The sequence below is a fragment of the Bidens hawaiensis genome, unplaced genomic scaffold (assembly GCF_021521415.1).
Source record: "Bidens hawaiensis isolate Kalapana, Puna unplaced genomic scaffold, B.hawaiensis_p1.1 tig00048236_1, whole genome shotgun sequence".
Classification (NCBI taxonomy): domain Eukaryota; kingdom Viridiplantae; phylum Streptophyta; class Magnoliopsida; order Asterales; family Asteraceae; genus Bidens; species Bidens hawaiensis.
This window is the reverse complement of record NW_027498637.1, coordinates 35,558-54,958: the sequence shown is the minus strand read 5'-3', so window position 1 is coordinate 54,958 and position 19,401 is coordinate 35,558. Positions and strand designations below refer to the sequence as shown.

Here is a 19,401-nt window from a genome sequence, read left to right as displayed (position 1 = left end):
TATAAATTACGTCCTTCAAAAAAAATAAAATTGGCAACTTCATACAGAACCCACATTGGTCAAAACACATTTAGACCACTTAAGCAAACTGCTGATACTTTCTAGATTTACCCATTGAAACCATTACCCCTGCCCACCTGATCCTACTGCAGGCTTAGTAAAAACCATAAATTAAGCACCAAATATATATACTCTGAACAATCAGTAATGAAGCGCAAGGACCCAATATATATATAGTCAAGAAATCATTGTCATGATTCAAAACCAACTACATATGTAAATATCAAAGCACATATTACTTACAAAGGTTAACTGCAATTTGTTCATATTTATCTGATTTCACTAGTTTCTGCCAAAAACTCTAAAAATTCCATATCCTCATGCCTCTTGAGTTGACTCTTCCATTATCTTGCTTAATCTAGGACAACTGTTTGCAAATTAACAAGTGAGGCAAAGAATGCATCTATAAAATTAACTGATAAAAAAAGTACCCTTCTTCCTTTATGAAGCTAATTGTGTTTTCTTCATGAGGTAATGCCATTGACAATGACTTCAAGTCCATCAACTTCTTTTGGACTCCAGAAGACACAATCTGAATTTTAGTATGGCCTTCATCTTCTTGTTGAAGTAGCTCTTTATTTGTAAACTGAATATATATGACAAATAACGGGTCATCTTTGTTAGAACAATTCCATTAAAGGATAATGAACATTTCATCAAATAATAAACCACGCATATATAAGTCTTACATTGACAACATCACTTTGTTCTTCAAAAGGAATTGATGATCTAAAAGATAGAGATCGAGGAAGGCAACACCAAAGTACAGCATCCACAAAAGGTATTGATTCTTCATGACTTTCTAGTTGTAGCTCAACATGCTCCAGTTCATAAGGTGGCAACTCGATTGCCTTTAACTTCACTAACTCTGTGAATTTCTGCAACGCAAATGGAATGAACATACAAATTTGTGTTGGGATTGTTTTCATATAACTGTTTACAACAAAAGTAATACATATATGATAGATCAAAGAAATGAACCTGACTATATTTGGCATGTATATACAGATTAAAAACTTTGATACCATTTTTCTTGTCCAAAAATAGCCTCAGCTTGTGGAACCAAAGAGCATCTATACAACCATTAAGGGAACACTGTATACATGCTTTCGAATGGGTAGACCAACGTTTAGCCACTTGAGGGGGTAAACGATCGTTGTAAATAAATAAACCCAAATTGGGGGTATTGAACTCGATATCTACCAGATCGTAGTTTGAACATAACGCTAATGTCCTCAAAGATCGACTTGAAAACTTGAGACAGTTGCTTTTGTAATTAGTATTCAAAAAGAAAGTTTCAATGGACGGGAAGTTGGATAAGTAGTCATTGAAACCACACGAGTTTGATAAGGGATCGCCAAAATAAGTCACTGAAGAAACACGGATCCAATCCCCTAGTCGGGTCCTGGATCCAATGAGTCCACAAGGTAGGATACAATAACCACCAACACAACATGAGTACAACTTCCCAAAGTCCAGTGACCGGAACCTGCAAAACAGACACCGTGAGTCTCGTTACGGGAAGGACAAGAGGGGGGGTCTTCCCGTAACCACCATCCGATGTGAGAATCAGTACAGTTCTAAAGAGAGAAAGTACTCAAGTAAACAGAGTAAGTAAGTGAGAGTATATGTCAGTGAATATGTGAGTGAATGAATGAATACCTCATGTAGTTTGACGAGGTATTTATAGCCGAAGGATGTGGGAAGGTGATTGGGCCAGCTGTCCCTTTCTAGAAGATCTCAATAACCATCTGGATGCGTGTCCCTTTGTAATAGGTTGAGCTATACGTCCCATGTGTATGGATATAACAACCTGGACACGTGTCACCATTTGATAGGACGGATAAACCCCTGGCCATGTGCACGGTTATAACAATCTGGCCAGATGTCCTTCATTCATTGGCTGACGAGTCACGTATTGCCCAAGAAAGCATCTTGGGAAACCTTCTGGAAGGTAATTAGTAAATGACAGCTGTCCGGAGGTATTGTCTCCCGGTCATCTCGTGCGGACGAATACTTATTCCTGCGGATGACTTCTGAGGGTGCCAGGATGCTTCCGCATGTGTCATGTGGGTGTTTCCCCCTTAAACGGTTAAGCGGGTGATCCATATGTCCCGCGGTTAGTATATGAGGGATTCCTCTCCGACCCGCGGGTAGTACTTAAGGGTATTTGGGTCTTTTTGGTACCCTACCTCTATAAGTCCCCCTAGTCTAGTGTTTCTTCCGCGTGAAGTTTTTATGCGGGTGAAATTTTAGACTTAAGGTAAAATTGGGGGTTTTTGAGTTTTGGAGTTTGGTAGAAAATATCTTCTGTTGGTGTGGATAATCATGAAAAAGGACAAGTTGACCGCTCGCAGGCGCGTGAACAGATGATGGGACGTTTATGACGGTTGTACCCGACTGGGCAACTTTTTCTCTTTTTCGAATTTCCCGCGTGACGTGGCGGTCTTTGATTGGGCGATGATTTTATCTCTCCACTGTTCATATCCCATCGCATTGATTGCGATGGGTATAAATAGTGGGAGTTATCTTCAGCCCGAAGTTTTATCACCTTCATCTGGTTTTCTCTTTTATCACCCACTCAATTTTTGTATAATCGCTTACCATTTCACCAGATCTTACTGTAATGACGACTGTTCAATCCGAGATTGACGAAGTGGAAGTTCAATGGGATCAGTCTGACTGCCAAAAGTTGATTGAGACTTATGGTATCCCACCGGAGTGGGAACTGGAATTTCCTTCTCCTCTGCCACCGCATGGTAAAATGGCTGTGTATTCCGATTTTTTTGTCTATGGGAATTTCCGTTTTCCCATGACAAAATTTTTTATGAAGGTATTGAGTGCATATGGGCTCCATTTATCCCAGTTACATCCCCGTGCCGTCATGCGAATTCGTCATTACTAATTCGTGTGTACAGCACATGGAATGTTACCTCACATTGACCGATTCCCTGTCTTCTACCAATTTGCCAACCGTGGTGGTTGGTTCACGTGTCAGGGGCTTTCCGATAGGAGTATCGGTTATGAGGTTGAAAATGGTTCAAAGAATTGGCGCAACAAGTTTTTTTTGGATGTCTGAGGTCGTAGTGCCCACTACCATGGTCCGACGTCTGGCCAATGACATGCTCCCGGAGGTTGTCACGGCCCCGCACGAGGGTCGTGATTGGTTTCGTGTCCTAATGAAGAAACACGGATCCAATCCCTACCTCTATAGTCACCGTTGTTAGTCTTTTGCATGAAGCCTAGATAGATTAGGAGGTTCGATATCTATTATCTCAATCGGAGTGTCATGAAACGTAACTTTTAAAAGATTTAGATGCCCGTAAACACAAAATCATTTTAAAACCATAACAACTGATGATACAAAACACTTGTAGAAGAGGGAAACCGGTGATGAGACGCGTTATCACTTCATCATTTATTTGAACGTAATGGAATTCCAACAGACTCAACGACTTAAACTTGACAACATCAAGCATCAAGGCAGACGGCAACGCGCAGCCACATATGGTCAAAGACTTTAACTCAGAGGCAGATAAGAATGTATCCAGGCGTTAGACAATACAGTCATTCGAACAAGCTCCGCGGGAGTATTAAGAAAAGAGAGTATGTGTTGAACAATGAAATCAGGAAGGTGTGAAATGCGATCCATTATTAATGTCTCTCCGATTAAAAGGGTTTGCAGCTACAAAACGGAAATTACAAATTGAAAGAATTAAGCAAATCAGTAGTAACTATGAAAATGAAATTCAAACTTTGGGGACATTTTAATTACCTTTTGGCTTTGCAGAATACAAAACACTCTTTTGAAATTAGTTTCGCGATCATTTGCGGTGCTCACCGAACCAATTTGTTAGTTCAGAAGCTAAATCTCTGTGGCAGCAGTTTTTTCTAAGGATGGAATAAAGGAAGTGGTGTTTGATTGTTCCCGAGCCGGATAGGTTTAACTTCAAATTTATCTTTAAGCGGATTTCAAGGATATTAGGGTGAATTTCCATCATAATAGAATGGTTAATAAAGGTTGCGCCTCATCATTTATTGTTTTAATTCCTAAGACGACATATCCGGAGTGTTTAAATGAGTATCACCCGATTCGCCTGGTGGGAGGTTATTAGCAAAGTTATTTCTAAAGTGTTGGCGAATCGGATAAAGAAGGTGTTTGGTTCTGTGATTTTCGATTCACAATCAGCCTTTTTGAAAGGAAAGTCGATTCTTGACGGGACTTTAATCTTAACGAGCTGATAGACCGGGCAAACAAGGCTAATTACAAAGGAATCTTCCTAAAGATGACTTTAATTGATAAGGCCTACGACAATGTCAATTGGAATTTTCTAATCTCCATATTGGCTCAAATGGGATTTCCGGAAAAATGGAGCAAGTGGATTTTTAGGATAATTTCTTCAGCTAGGTCTTCAGTTTTTGTGAACAGATCTTTGACGTTTGAGTTCCAATGTCACAAAGGCTTCAGACAAGAAGATCATATATCCCTGTTTCTTTTTATTATTGTCATGGAAGCGTTTCTTGTATGGCTAAAATTGCGATCGAGGCGGGAATCTCAAAAGGCATAGAAACTCCTAGAGGGGGCTAGTTATCTCTCACCTTCTTTATGCCGATGATGCTATGATAATGGGAGAGTGGTCGATTGTCAATCTGAAGAATGTGGCTAGGTGGTTGAGGTGTTTTCAGTTATGTTCGGGCCTAAAAATCAATTTTCATCAGTCTTCTCTTTTTTGCTGTAATACAAATGAGGAAGAATTGGGTTACACGGCGGAGGTTCTTGGATGCAAGGTTGGGATTATGCCTTTCACGCACCCGGGAATTTTGGTTGGTGCAAACATGAATAAACTTCACAACTGGAGAGCAATTATTGATGTGTTCGAAAAAAGGTTGCCTTTATAGAACGCACACACTCTGTCAATTGGAGGTAGGGTGGTGTTGATCAAATTGTCCCTCGAGAGTTTGTCGCTTTACTATTTTTCCTTGTTCAGCAAAGTGATGGAAAAATTGGAAGGTATTATGAAGAGATTTCTTTGGAGTGGGTCTAATAGCACAAACAAAATACATTGGGTGGGGATAGGGTCACTCTTCTGAAAAACAGAGGGGGTCTCTGTCTATCGAGACTTAGAGATGTTAATAATTCGCTAATAGCTGAATGGAGTTGGCGATATAAGATAGAGAAAGGGGGTTATGGCATAAAGTGAGAGAGGCAATTCATTGGCAAAGAATGTGTTAGGAGCTGGTTCCAATTAATAAAAAATATACTGGAGCGTGGAAGAACATTGCCAAGGTTGTCAACTCCTTAAAAGTGGCTGGAAGCAAGCTGGAGGACCTTATTAAAGGTAAGCTAGCAGACAGTAAGGTTTTAAGCTTGTGGACTAATATTTGGGCGGGAAGTTGTAGTCTGAGAACGGCCGTCCCAAACCTGTACAAACTAGGAAAGAATAAAAATTGCACCGTTAGTGACCAGTTTTAGAGACAAGGTAACAACTTCGGTTGGGCGTGGGAGTGGAGCATAAACCCAGCTTCGGAGGTTGAAAGGTTAGAATGGGAGCGATGCTTTCAGCTCATTGTTACTGTAGTTCAGGAGGAGGGACCAGATTCATGGGAGTGGCTCGGAGACAAGTCAGGAGAGTTTACAATCAACTCGGTAAAAAAGTTGCAAACAAAAATAGAGATGATAGTAATAACTTTGTGATGAAGTGGTGCAAGTGAATCCTAGACAAATGTAACATGAACATTTGGAGGGCGGAAATAAACCAGGTCCCTACTTGGGACTTGGGAAGCATTATAAAAAAAGAATATACAAGGAGCGAACAGGTTATGGTGTGACTCTGGGCTGGAAACAATAGATCACTTAACGATTGGGTGTTTGGTGGTGACAATTGTTTGGGAGCATGTAAGTCGTTGGTGTAAGGTTCCGGCTACATTCAGTTTGACGGTTAGAGATGTCATGGAGTCGTACAAGTTGGTGGGGTTACCGGATAAGGCAATAGAGGTTTTCCACGAGATTGTGATTACCACTTGTTGGAGCATTTGGAAAGCAAGGAACAAAAGAATTTTTGAAAGAAAAGAGTTTAGGATTGATTCGATTCTAGGGAAGATTAAATCGTTAGGTTTTTTATGGTATAATCATAGATTTAAAAAAGGCTTGATCAATTGGGTAAATTGGTGTAATTCCATATCCATGTAATAGTGTTGTGTGTGGTGTTTGGCTATCTGTCACACCCAGAATTAGGGCCTAGGAGTGTGACGAACGGTTTTAACTGGTTATGTAAATATATCAGAGTTGCGGGTTTATTTTAGCGGTAGACTTTATAAAATACTAATTTACATTGAAAACGTCTCGGGAATTAAATACCCAAGTATCTGGTTACAAAACATTGTTTCGCTTTATTACAAGGATTAAATATTCAAAATTTGAGCCATCTTGTAACGCAATCGTCTATCTCCATGACTCTTATATCCTTGATATAGCTACTACACTTAAATACCTGCAATGGTTGGGAAAAAGTACATCAGCGATGAGCTGGTGAAACGTAGACTGAATCTTAAAATTTTCTATGACAGTCGTTAAATACAAATATAGTTTTCTGTTAGAAACTCCAGTCTCAAGCATGAATTCCTGTCATTACCGGGATTTGTACTACTACATACCTTACACACACGAATCAAAAGTTCCCCGAGTATGTTAACCCACTGGAGAACTGGTTATGATTGACTTTATCTGCATGCCTGCTTAATCAATTATGCTTGGATCCAGACACATATGTAATCGGTCTGAGTTGCTTTTATTTTCTAATTTGGATTATAACGATTTTAGAGATCATGTAATCTCATACAAATGTTTAACTGACTCTTTGTAATAAACAACATGCATGTTTACTACAAGAGCATAACGTCTGTCTGTAAAGGTTTAACGTATTCACATGTGATTATCGGTTCAGTGATGTTTGAAAACTTTTCCTATGTTAACCTATAGTAAAATAGGTTTGTATAAATACCTGAAATTGTTTCTTGATTAAGCTACAAACCTTAAGTTTGTTTAACCTTGATAAAATTACGGTTGTTTGTAAAATATACTTTGTGTTTATATGACATGTGATATAGCATTTTTGGCCTAATAGGTTCTAACACGTTTGTGAGTTTCTTCAGGTAAGTAGACTGGTCCCGTGGTTGATTGGAATTTGTACGAATTACTTTCCTTAGGCAAGAAACTAACTACTAGCCTACTAGTGATATCCTCCTTTCAGTTACTACATCCATGTCAAAATATATATTGGACTAAAACTAAATGAGGTTAATAAATTCGGTTTTAATTGCAAGTAAAATGAAACTAAATGGATGAAAATTACAAGCTTGAAACTATTGGACTAAAACCGCAGATTTGGACAAACCATAATGACGAAAACCGCAGTTCACTAAAATAAGTATTATAATAAAGAAATAGTGAAAAGACATACTTAACGATTAAATTTAACGGGGTTAGTGATTTGGATGTAATTGGAAAGAATTTGAAAACGTGGATGGTCCATATAAAAAAATAAACTTTTTGGACTAAATTCACATTATTTGTCAAACCACAATAACGAAAATGGCACTTTACTCAATAATCTATAACACAATGTATGATTATTAACACAATGTATAGTCTGGGGCCATGTAGGGGATGCTAAGTAGCCCATCCCATATCTGGATACTGAAACATTAATGTTGGATTCTTTGGGCATATTTTGTTGACTTATATACATTTTACCAGTCTAATTTAAGAATGAAGCAAATATAACTATGGACGGATATGTGAAACTGTTTGTGATCACCAACAATATTTAGTTTTCAATATGACAGTTTACAACTGCAATTTAACGCGAACGAAAAGTTGACAGCGTTACAAACACACACTCTCTCTTTGTTCAACTAGCCTTGGGATCAACTAGTTTGAGACCCTGGCTTGCATCCTCACAATGTCTGATGTAAGGATCAAGTGGACCAGTATCAACCCCGGTTCTCATTTTGCAGCCATTAAAAGGGGGTTTTTGAAAGCAAGGCTCCATCGACATGGCTCGAGTACAAGGAGGATTCGGCACTGTTTCATCCATGGGCATATGTAAAATCCATGGCCTTAATCTACCAAGACCTTGAGCCACATAACCAAAGGTTGACCAGGGACTAGTGATGAGCTTATCAGTCAGGCTCAGCAAGTAAATTTCCGCCTATGCTTTCCTATCATGCTTCTTGTTCCCGGTTTTCTGACCCCCTTCGGAACTTGGTTGAAAAACTCCAATCGCATCGCCATTAACAGTCGAATGCTCCCAATACAAATCTCTTATTTTCTCATAATACTTGGAGGTTAAAGATGTCACTATAACGGATTTAGACTTCCCACTTACTTGTGATGCATTCATGTCGATTTTGGGTAGCACGTTATTTTCAAAGGAACACGCTAGTATTGTATCTGCGACAGCCTCAAGGGTAGTTGTAGTAAAGTTAAAAGCAGCAGCCAAGAATCTAAGGTCAAAAGTTCTGATCTGGATGCCGATTTTTTCATCTGAGTTTGCTAGATAAACGCGATAGTATCTGGTTACGAGTTCCCAGACAGGATATGAGGGGAAGAACAAATACCTACCTAAGAAATGGAATACTGTTTCTTTTCTGGAAAGAGGGCAGCTAGTTCTTGTTCAAATGATTTTATCATGAACAAAGGCGGGACGAAATAGAATTGTGACTTCATGATTACCCAAGAAACATTTCGAAGAAATATTTGATCTTGATCACAAAAGAAAAGCTTGTCATAATCATCAAATGTATAAATCATATATAGATACACGAAAGATGAATTTCCTGAATGTTTCATCATGTTACCATAACACTCTGGGGATTCTTGATTCAATTTTTCAAGTCGATTTTCGATGGGAAAATCTTTTGGAAGTAACCAGGTTGTTTCGGGAAAGGGTTCACAGAAGAGATCAGCAGTGTCACCTTCATTGTCATAGACTAGCAGGACGCGATCTGTGAGAAGCGCGTAAAGAAACGCTGAGGCTAGACTAAGCATTCTGTTTCCTAGTCCGTCAAAGGGTATCCGTACAAGATACTTACACTCATTACCCGAGGTTTCATGATCACTGTCATGTTCATTGCTCACATGACCAGGGTCTAGTTTTCTTATAGTTCGGTTGTAGGATTCTGTGTGTGGTCTGCATCGTTTGTGAAGTGTTTCGTATTGGCGTAATTTGGAAATGAGGTAAGATGAAGGTTTGTATGGTGATTCTTTACGATACAATGCCGATTCATACCTACTCAGGCAAGCTTTTACATTCTGAGAACCGCCGTCTTTTCCTGAAACTAAAAATGGAATCGCATTGAGTGGTTTGAAAGGGCAAATTTGAAGCAGCAATTTGCAAAACCGAATCTGCATTGTTCAAAACATAAAACGCACCTTTTGCGGATGTAAATTCAAGATTTGTTTGATCAAAATTAGGATGAATGTCTGGAGCTGAATGCTGGAGAATGAGAGAAACTAGAAAGCTGATGAAAGAAATAATAATAACCCCTATCAGCTTCTTCATTGGATTCAATCAACAATTTTCCCTGAAAACATGATGGAAAAAGATGGATGTTAGTTCATTAATCATAATGCAATATTCTCATGTCATTTTTAACTTAATAGTTGTAATCACCACAACGTCCAACTTTAGTTGAAGCGATGAAAAAATCATGTAATTTGATTAAGATGGACCAACTAGACTACACAAACAAGGCGAAAGGTTGGCTTGTTCCTGCGCAACCAGGGCCACTTTCTCCCTAACACCGACATGATTTCTGAAAAGTCGGAATCTGATCCATCTTAGGATATATATTGTGTTTGATTTCAACTGTACTTTCTGTATATTTGAAAGAATATTTAGCATTATCTTTCGAGTATCGATTTTTTTATCATGTCTATTCAAGAGGCCTGAACTCATTGTGTACTTGTGTAAGTGTTACTTATGGGTTTCATCATCTTAATCAAGTTAAACTATGAAAATATATTCAAAGGTATAGTTATAAGTTCTTACAATTGTACCAGACAATATTTATACTATGAAAATACTCTTTGAGATCACTAATACCCTCTAAAACCTCTTTCCGTATATACAACTAAAATCAAACAAACAAAATTTATAACCAAACATGAACATAAAAAAAACACTGAACAGTCATTTAACTAAACAGTCAAAATATAAAATCAAAAAAAAAAATTGTTGGTATCACAAGAAAATTCACTACCTGGAAGCATTGAGTGATTGGCTAAAGGAGGATCTGAGAAAGACAGAAGTCGCTATAGGTTGTAGTTTTGAATACAGCAGCGACTTAGCCGTTGGTGTTTATTGAAGCAAATAGCCAAATACTATTAACTAACAAATATTGGGTTCAGGTGATTTATTAATTTAATTTGGGCTTAATTTAAATCTTGTTTTCTTTTTTTATTCACATGTAACAAGTTTTAAAATCTTAGTTGTAAAATTTACAAATTGGGTGTTTTATTTTATATTTTTTGTTTTTTTACATAGTTACATGACTTATTATTTGTTATCTTTAGTTCATGTGGTGTGAGCTATTTAACACTTGTTAGTTAAAGCGTCACGCCACTGTCACGTACATTAGGTAGGGATGCTTTAACTAGCTAGCACATCTCTTAACGATTGCGTTGTGGGTCAAGCAGCATCAACTTTAAGTTATATTTTTTTTATTCCTTTTTTAAATTAAACACACAAAAATGTAAATTAAAATAAAATAAGTGCTTAAATTAAAATAAAAATATTTTTTTAGTTAACATATTAAAATTAAACATTTATACTTTTCTTAAAGAGACTTCTTTTTATTGTTATCGAGGTGTTTCTTCTAATCTAATGTATCTAACTATTATTGGTAAAAGTTTAATATTTGAAATTTATTACCTAGGAGGTTACATTAATATTTGTACTTTTTTTCTTTAAAAGTTATAATTTTTTTTTCTAGCGTGTTATAAGAATTAATTATTCTTAAATAATAGTTGCTCCTTTCTTTAAATTACTAATCCAAAGAAAAGATTTAAAATGAATTGGAAGAATGGATGGAGCTTTAAGATTGAGGAATTTTTAATATGACATGCTCGTGATCCTTGTAATTTTCATGTGGTGTTTGTAATTTTGTTTTCGTTATATACTCTTTGGGCTCTAGTTACTTGGGTTCCTTGTTTCTTTTATAATTTGGCTTTTCAAAAAAAAAAATTAATAATAATAGTTACTCTTTTAGTGTATTTATCATGTATGCTTTCAATCCATTTGCGTATCATAAGGTTTGTTTTTACTCTAAAACTTTCTGTAACAAACAACACCGATGTCAGCTGAACATTAGAATTTGTATCAATTTTTGTTTTTTTATGATTTTCGGTCTATTAAAACAGGTTTCTATCGAAACGAATACTAACACCGGTTTCGGTGTTGTTCATTTGGATCGATTCAGTTATTCTATAGTGTAAGGGTAAAATGGAAAATATGTTATTGGTCAAACCAACATGTTTGAAATTATTGTTATATTGATTTTTAAATTTTAAAATTGAAATAATATTTAATAATAAATTGAATTTTAAACATTTTACTCAATCATGGTATCTTTATAACTCAATATAAGTATTATACAAGAATATTTCTAATAATGCAAAAAAAAAAAAAAAACTCGATAACTTATAAATAAAGTTCAGACATTGATTTAAACCCTTCGCTTAGTAAATTTCAAATATATATTAAAATATTATGTATTAACTGCCTGCCACCGATTGTATTAACACTACTGTCGGACTTAGATCCCAAACCATCAATAAACCACCACCGCTTTCTCTCTATGTTTTAAATATAAAAGTCTTGTCACTGAGTAGGGTTATTAACTTATTATGGAGGTCTCCAAACTCATCGGACTTTGCCTAATATTTGCATGTTTTCTCTTTGGTGGTGCTACCAATAAACCACCACGTCGGTCTTTATTGGCTCAGTCGTCCACCGTCCACTGCTCCGGCGGTTACGGTGTGATTTTTACATTTCATCTTTCATCTTCGATGTTCGTTAGTGGCTAGGAAGAAGAACAAAAAGGTTACAAAACCTCTAGATCTGGATAATAAAGTTGCACCGCAAACAAGAAATATGATTAAATCTTTATCTGGTGGTGTTGTTTCTCTTACAAATGAATCAATGTATTGTGTTTTGGTTCTTGTTTGAAAATTAGTGTATTGTGTCTTAGTGTTCATGATTTTTGGGTTAGTGTGTTTTATCGTGTTTTTTATGACGGAGGCGATAATATCGGTGATAGTGTAATATAGATTATGATGTGTTTGGTGTTTTGTTTTAAATTTTGGATTAAATATTGACACAGTGTCTTGTAAGCTTGGATTTTTTTCGTTGGATGTATATGATGACAGATGTGATAATATAAGTGACCCTGTGTTTTTGTTCTTAGACATAGTGTTTTGCTATTGGTATTAAGGATAATTGTAAATATTATTGATCTTCATATTTGTAGTCTAGACTAAATTCTTTCCGTTAGAAAATTCTTTTGTAATTGGCTTATTTAAAAGCTTTTTAATTAATAAAAACACATTGTAATATATCTTGTTTTAGTTCTTGGTGTTGTGTTTTAAATTTGAATTAAATCTGGTGTTTTTTTTAATTTTGATTATTTTGGTTTAAAACACACTGTTGTATATCTTGTGATGTTTTTAGTGTTGTGTTTTAAATTTAGGTTAAAAAATGATAATTATAGATTGATGATGTTTCCATATATAATATAACACACTGGATGATTATGCCCCTAGGGTGTTATAAAACAAGTATTAAAATAAAACACACTTTCCATCTAGATCACCAAATCTAACGCGTCAGATTACATCTTACACTTTTTAAACACACTTCACTTCTATTATAACTCTTCCCAAAGTATGCATACGAATATATGGTGTATTCTTACACAATTTATTTATAATCACAAAAAAATGCACATGGTGATTTTATAAGTTGTAATTATATATTTTAATGGAATATCGAATTCTAACAAAAGATGATAATATCTTTCATTATGAATGACATAAAAATATAACATCATATATAAAATTAGCATGAATAAAACACGTTTTTTATCTCTTTGAACGACCAAATTTTGCATACTTACTACGGGATTCGAACCTCTGACCTCCTATATAACACTCTAACCACCTTACCACCCCCACCAAAGTAGGAAGAGTAGTCTAAATGTTTTTTAATAATAAAAAGTAGGAAAATATTAAAATACAAAGAAAGATAAAAATTAAAAGTGTGAGAAGGATTTGTGGCTTAAAAAAACTTCTCAAAAAAAATAACTTAAAATAAAATATAATTAAAAAATGAAAAAAAAATTATAAAGAAAAAAAAACAAAATATTTTCCCTGTCTTTCTCGTAAAAAACACAAAAAGACACAATGACGAAAATAAACTAAAAAACACAATAATAAAATAAAAAAGACAAAATAGACCACAAAATATAACACAATACCAAGCAAAAAATAATACAATGTTAAGTAATATAATATAATGAAAAAAATACACAATCAATGAAGAGAATAAACGGAAAAAAAAAACAATGATAAATAGAAAAACATAATGATCTTTTTTCCTGAACATCATGCCTTTTTTTTAACAATGAAGACGGATTAAACATTTAAGTTTTTTTTTATTTATATTTTATATTTTGAGTTATGGTTTTCTTTATTAATATTTATTATTTTTCTAGGAGTGTTTATGTGATCACAAATATTTCTTATCCTCTTTCAAAAGAATAACTTGACCCATAAAAACTGAACATTCTAGGTAATAAGTAACTAAGTTTCTTCCAAATAGGATAAGAGAATAAAAAAAAATTAAAAAGAAAAAAGAAACCAAATGAATACTTTTTAAGCTACACCTGTGATAAGATAAATACATTTCCTAACGACTCATTTTGAGAGAGAGAGAGAGAGAAGACTCGCACAAATTTATGTGTCATGTATAAAAAGTACCAAGTGCATTGACGTTGAACAACCTCAAGCCAAAATATATAACATGAAAGGCATGATTATTGATATGGAGCTCAGGAGCTGATAGAAGAGCTATAGACCAACTCCAACTAGAAAAGGCTTAACGAAAGTTACTTTTGGAAACAGGCTGACAAATGACAAGTAATCTGATCCGGCCAACGGATCATGTGACAAACGTCATAGGTCGTGAACACAACTTACTTGTCCCAGTTTCTTCATCTGACGATACAATTTCGCCGTCAACGATTTCCCCCAATTTTCAGCACAAATTTGTTTCAGTTTGATTAAAGGTTAACCTTTTATTCTACTTATCAGTTCTGAATTTTGATATTAGTTCTCATTCAATGATAAACACCAAGTTCCTTTGTAAAAAGTATTCTCAATATTTTATGCTTCCATCCTACCTCATTTATCCACAATATTAATGAATTCAAACCGAAAATTAGAAAGATAAAAGAGAGAACATAACATTTTGCATTAATCAATTTCAAACCCTAGAATTAGTTGTTCATCTTCTACATCAACATTGAAACACATTTACTTGCCACATCTTTACAAGCCCCAAACAAATATTAACTTCTAAATGTCAGTCGATGGCGTGCTAGACGCACACCAAAACCCTTTAGTTAGAAACAACAATAAGTTTCTTAGCCACTAACCGGATCCCAGCATTCTGTTGATAGTCGTACGGATCTAAAGAAAAGAAAGCATCCACAAACGAACCTGGACGAATCAACGTTTCAAGTTCCGCCACATCATACCTGCTAAACACGACACGCTGTATTGATGATGCTTCTTTCTGATATATCTCTGTAACCCATCTAACACATACTCCTTCTGCTACAGTAGGTAACCTGTAAAATATATAACAGAGTTTTTAACATCCTTTCAATGTTCTTAATTTTGACGTTATTTTACTAATCTCGTGAAAATAACGTTAAAAGTGACGGACGGTTAATCAGGCATCATGTAGTGGCGTTGATAGCCGAAAGACAAGGGTACATGCACCGATCAGCCGGTGTCCCGATGATTGAGTGCTATGTGCCTTATGTCCAAGGCTTGATGCAAAACTACTATCGAGCCGGGGGTCTCACCGGAAGCAGCCTCTCTATCCTTATGGGGTAGAGGTAAGGCTGTCTACATCTTACCCTCCTCAGACCCTACTATAGCTTTGCTATTGGTGGGATATACTGAGTACGATGATGATGATTCAATGTTCTTAACACGAAAACAATACTTTTATACTAAAACAAAAAGGCTTACTGCAATCTGATGGTAGGCAAGTTATAAAACCCGGGCTTTCGATTCACAACGGGCCTCCACTCAGAGCTGCTATCAGAATCCACAAACCGCTTAGCAATATTATCACACGCGTCAAGAACACCACAGACATTCGGAGACGCATCAACCACAAAATTTAATCGAGGCCTGCCCGCATGATCAACAAATCGTGTGCTTAACCCAAACCGTGTTTTTAGGGTATCACAACGGATCTGCAACGGTGCGTCACTGTGGAGTATTTGCATCTTTTGGGGGGCACGGAAAAACGGAACAGTGGTTATAGTTATAGAAGGTATTGACACATCATCAAAATTAACAAATTCAGTGCTTTCACTGAGGAAGTTAGAAGCAGTGGCTGCAGCAGATGATTCTTCATCCATGGATTCATTTGCTTCAAGGGGTTCGTTTTCTATTTTGTCTACAAGTGGGCCTAGGTCAACGGGTCAGGCTGAACATGGTTTGGTTCAGGTCCGTTTTCAACCGGTTCTCCAGCACTAGATGCCGCTAGTGAAAAGATTGGATGAGAAGGTGGAGAATTATGATGGTCAATGTTTCTACTGGATGAAGGCGGGCTAGTGCTTGGGCCGGTTCCGTCTACAGCAGATTTTGAATTGCTGCGGTTTCTTGTTGTAGCATTTGGAGAAACCCAGCTGTTTTCTGTAAATATATCGGGTAGGCATGATTCCTACATGAGGGGTAAATTGGTCATTTGCAGTGTTGTCAGAAATTCATAATCACAACTGAAATGCTCAAACGAACTCAAATTGTTAGGTTAAAAAGTGAGAATTACCAAGAAAAGAACAGTTGCACAATACTTGAGAACTTCAAGATTCATCCGAACATCGTCTAAACTCCTGAAATTTGTTGAACAAAAAATTAGAACCAAATGACAATAATATATATCTTAATGTCATCTAGTAAAATAAAATGTCAATAACATATGTTCTAGTTGACCTGCTTTCAATCAAATTTAAAGGTTTAATATATGTTAAGATTAAGATTAGACACACACGAAAGGAACACGAAAGCAATAAACAAATAAAGGGAGTTAAGGTGGTTTGGTCTAAACTAACTTACGTCCACAGGCGGCACAACTAGATATTCTTATATTTCAGTGATAATCGACTACAGGTACACCAAAATTACTATATAGAGATTACAAATAGGGTTATTTCATAAAAACATGCTGACCACCCAACCCATCACCCTTCTTGCTATCTAAGTTGAACCCAGCCCAACAAGGCCTTCAAACACAACATTATACACCTCTCAACCCGTTTTAAATTAAAATAAAAATACAATACATGTTTTATAAGGTCAACCCGCCAACCCGAAACACACCATTAAAAAAACAGTCATACCTGTGTGATTGTTTTCCAAGCCCGAAATAATTAGCCAAACTAGCCATCTAAACAAAGATAAGAACTGTAATTAGCACTTAATCTAATAAGATTAACACACTAAGTTAAAAAATTAAATTAAAAAAATTATACCTTCATGTCACCAGCTCTCCTTCCAAACCTTTGTGTCAACAAGGCCAGTGAATCAATGATTCCTTTCGGCTCGGGCGGCGCGGTTAATTTGGGCAAACGCATCCCTTAACCTCACGCAATCAAACCTAGTTATATTATGGCCCGCCCAAATTCTCCCTACATCAAACCCCCAATTCAATTAATACAATATATAACAATCAAAACCCTAATTCAAGATTTAAACTTGTAAATTACCGTGCTAATCAGTTAATTGGTGTTTTCAAGATTGAAACTCAAACTTGTAAATTACCGTGCTAATCAGTTAATGCGACAAAATATTATTTGAGATATCGGTTATCGCGGTGGGATATCGCTAATTTTAATATCATGCAGTATTTATACATATATATATATAGCAACTTAGGGGTGCAAACGAGCCGAGCTGCTCGCGAGCCACTCGAGACCGGCTCGTTAAAAGCTCGATCGAGCCGAGCTTAATCGAGCTCAAACCTAAAAATAAGCTCGTTTAACAAACGGGTCCGAGCCCTAGCCAGCTCGTAAGCCTAAACAAGCCTATCATTTGTATAATTTTATTTAATAATTATTAAGTAATATATATAATGTCATGAAAACATAAATAAAAATAACTAAATAATATAAATTATTTTATACATAAAATTATAATAAAAATATATATACAAATATTAATTATAATTATATAAAAAATAATTGATAAATAGTAAACCAGCGAGCTCGAACTTCAAAATCCACTCACGAGCCGAGCTCAAGCTTTGAAAATAGAGCTCAAAATAAGCCGAGCTCGAGCTCTGTGCAAGTTAAACGAGCCAAGCTCGAGCCTAGTCCGAGCTCGACTAGGCTCGTTTACACGAGCCCTAAGCTTAAGATTAACACAAGCAATTCAGTATACTCTCCTACGTACTATTAACAATTATCATTTCACAACTTGCAAAACACTAACAATTGTAGCAAGTAGCCATTGATTAAGACTCGAAACACTAACATTAAACACTACCAGTTAAAAATTAAGATTTAAAACACTGATATCGAGATATCAGCTATATATTATATATTATTAAAATATCTCCAATATTCCAATATTATCTGTATCGATATTAATATTCTGACGGATATTTTGAGCGCATAGATTACCGTGTAATATGTCGTAGACCTTATCGGCGATGTCAGAGAAGGCCGGCGCGGAGACGACGGCGTCGGGCGTGATGCCGTTGGCGCGAACGGATAATGTGGAGATGAGTGAGAGGTTTGACTAACGTCTCGTAGCTTTCGAGCTCGATGAGTTTTCTAGGGCAGACGAGTATGGATCCGAATTCTAATATGGCGAACCCTTGGCCGGGTCGGGTCGGGACGGTGGTTTCTAGGTCGAAGAAAGCTATCTCTGATCGATCTATGCTTGATACCATATTTATTATTTATAAAACTTTATAATAATATTATCTGAAATGAAATGGAATGTGAATGTGTGTTTGTGTTGTGGATGAATATATAGGGTTTTGATTTATAGACAGGGATAGCTTTGAAGAGAAGTTTTGGGAAGAAACAGATAACGTGTGGTTTTACGGTTCTACCCTTTTGTAAGAAAGTGGTGTTTTAATAAACCATTGATAACTTAATTCTAAGCATTTGGAGCATTGTTATTCAACCCATCAAAATGAGGAAGATTTATGTAATTTAGAGATACTTTTAAGGTGTTGTGAGTAGAAGAGAGAGTAAACACGGTGTTTTTTTTTTTTTGTATATTTGATAAGTTTCGTAGCACCTTATAATATTTATTGAAAGTGGTTATGAGTGAAGGAGAGATAAAATATACTGATAAAAGTATAAAAAAATATTATTTAATTGAAAATAGAAGAGAAAATGTAGTGATTTTAGTGTAATTTTAGATTTGAATATAGAGGATTGGATATGAGAGCATTAGCATCCAATCCCCCATTTTATATGTGAGATGGTTTTATTATTTTGTAATTGATTTAGGGTGTTATAAGTGACGAGTTTTTATATTTTAGAAAATGTAGTGATTTTTTTGTTTATTTGAAAAGTTATTGTTCACACTCTATGTAATTTTTAAATATATTTTGAAAGTGGTTGTGAGTGAATGAAAGAGAATGGTAATGATAAAAGTATAAAAACTATTATTTAACTGAAAGGAGAGAAAAAATGTAATGATTTTTAATGTAGTTTTGGATTTAAAGACAGGAGATCTGATGTGAATGCAGTAAAATGTTACCTGAGAATGAAGTAAAATGTATACGAAAGATATATAAAAGGGAAGAATAAACCGAAAGTAACCTGAGAATGAAGTAAAATGTAAGATGGTGAACAAAGGCAATGTGGAAGGATGCTTTTGATTTTGTGTTGGGTTTCTATGAAAATAACAAACTTAGTTAACCATTTAACTAGTGACAATTAAGGCGGAAGCGTGATATTTACAAACTAAACATATGTATATGTTCATGAATAACCTAGTTTATTCATGTTATAAGATTACCAATA

General features: G+C 35.6%; 1 long non-coding RNA gene and 2 pseudogenes across 3 annotated transcripts; all 3 read right to left on the bottom strand.

The window, feature by feature from the left end:
* Window positions 1–400: 400 nt before the first annotated feature.
* LOC143597406 (uncharacterized) lies at window positions 401–1,427 on the bottom strand. The gene is made up of 3 exons (XR_013146903.1): window positions 1,042–1,427; window positions 750–938; window positions 401–646 (listed from the first exon to the last, which is right to left on the bottom strand). It is a non-coding gene; the product is annotated as an uncharacterized LOC143597406 (long non-coding RNA).
* A 6,545-nt stretch (window positions 1,428–7,972) lies between these two features.
* LOC143597405 (galactoside 2-alpha-L-fucosyltransferase-like) lies at window positions 7,973–9,637 on the bottom strand (annotated as a pseudogene). The gene is made up of 2 exons (XR_013146902.1): window positions 9,494–9,637; window positions 7,973–9,393 (listed from the first exon to the last, which is right to left on the bottom strand). The product of XR_013146902.1 is annotated as a galactoside 2-alpha-L-fucosyltransferase-like (transcript).
* A 4,871-nt stretch (window positions 9,638–14,508) lies between these two features.
* On the bottom strand, window positions 14,509–18,494 carry LOC143597404 (protein NEN1-like; annotated as a pseudogene). Its single transcript, XR_013146901.1, has 6 exons — window positions 18,040–18,494; window positions 16,891–17,046; window positions 16,759–16,805; window positions 16,188–16,251; window positions 15,380–16,082; window positions 14,509–14,970 (listed from the first exon to the last, which is right to left on the bottom strand). The product of XR_013146901.1 is annotated as a protein NEN1-like (transcript).
* Window positions 18,495–19,401: the final 907 nt, after the last annotated feature.